Genomic DNA, 263 nt, shown 5'->3' with positions numbered 1-263 from the left:
CTCTTGTTCTGCTTCCTCTCCCTTATGTGTTATTAAAAAGGAGTAAGATTTCATATTTAACTGAAAAATAGAAAAGTTCTACATCTGTTTTAAATATCTTCAGTCATTTATTGATTGGAAAAACTAGGTGATTTGTGTGAACTGTACCAGAAGGGCAGTGTGACTTGTGATATGCTTGTCATATACCACTGTACTTACCATTTAGTCATGGAATATCTCAGATTGGAAGAAAACCATAAGGAGCTGGAAGAGACCCTTAAGGT

Source organism: Corvus kubaryi, unplaced genomic scaffold (genome assembly GCF_017639235.1).
Source record: "Corvus kubaryi isolate FWS band 111438036 unplaced genomic scaffold, C.kubaryi_AGA036_p1.0 65310, whole genome shotgun sequence".
Classification (NCBI taxonomy): domain Eukaryota; kingdom Metazoa; phylum Chordata; class Aves; order Passeriformes; family Corvidae; genus Corvus; species Corvus kubaryi.
This window is presented reverse-complemented; position numbering follows the sequence as displayed.